The 695-nt window shown below is 38.1% G+C and overlaps 1 protein-coding gene across 1 annotated transcript in view; it reads right to left on the bottom strand.

The window, feature by feature from the left end:
- The window catches only part of LOC106878623 (plexin-A1), an 803,747-nt gene that overhangs the window by 761,394 nt on the left and 41,658 nt on the right, over window positions 1-695 (bottom strand). The gene's annotated exons all lie outside the window — the stretch shown is intronic.

Below are 695 nucleotides of genomic sequence, written 5' to 3' on the forward strand. Positions count from 1 at the left end.
GTATCTGTTTATGTATGTGATTGAGACTGTGTCTGTGTGTCTGTATGCTTTATGGAGTATATGGGTGACTTTGTATGTCTGTATGCTTGTTGAGATATGTGTGATTGATGAAGTATGTATGCAAATATGTGTGTGTGTGTGTGAATACTTGTATGTGTGAACTCTGTGTGTGTGTGTGTGTATGCGTACTTGTCTGTATATCAGTGAGTGTATATGTGACAAAGACATACACGTGTATGTGCGTGTAAGATTGTGTGAGTGCGTATGAATACTATGTCACTATGTTGAAGAGTGCGTGTATGTATGTATACGTGTATATGCGCATGTGGATGTTCGCCTACATGTATGAGATAGAATGTGTGTGTGTACTGTATATGGATGTATGTATGTGTATGTAAACTGCGTAGCTATGTATATATTTATACTTAAAAGTGTGTATCCATGTGACTAAGCGTACTTGAATCTGTTGGAAAAATGTGAAAATGCGTGTCAGTCAGTATAAGTTTGTGTGTGTGTGTGTGTGTGTGAACACTGACCCGTGTTTATAAGAAACTGATTTTAACTATGTGATTATATGTGTATTGCATGTGAAGTTTTGTAGATGTCCTCAGTTGTATCTCTCTCTCTCTCTCCCTTTCTCTGTCTGTCTGTCTGTCTGTCTGTCTGTCTGTCTCTCTCTCTCTCTCTATCTCTCT

The sequence above is a fragment of the Octopus bimaculoides genome, chromosome 5 (assembly GCF_001194135.2).
Source record: "Octopus bimaculoides isolate UCB-OBI-ISO-001 chromosome 5, ASM119413v2, whole genome shotgun sequence".
Classification (NCBI taxonomy): domain Eukaryota; kingdom Metazoa; phylum Mollusca; class Cephalopoda; order Octopoda; family Octopodidae; genus Octopus; species Octopus bimaculoides.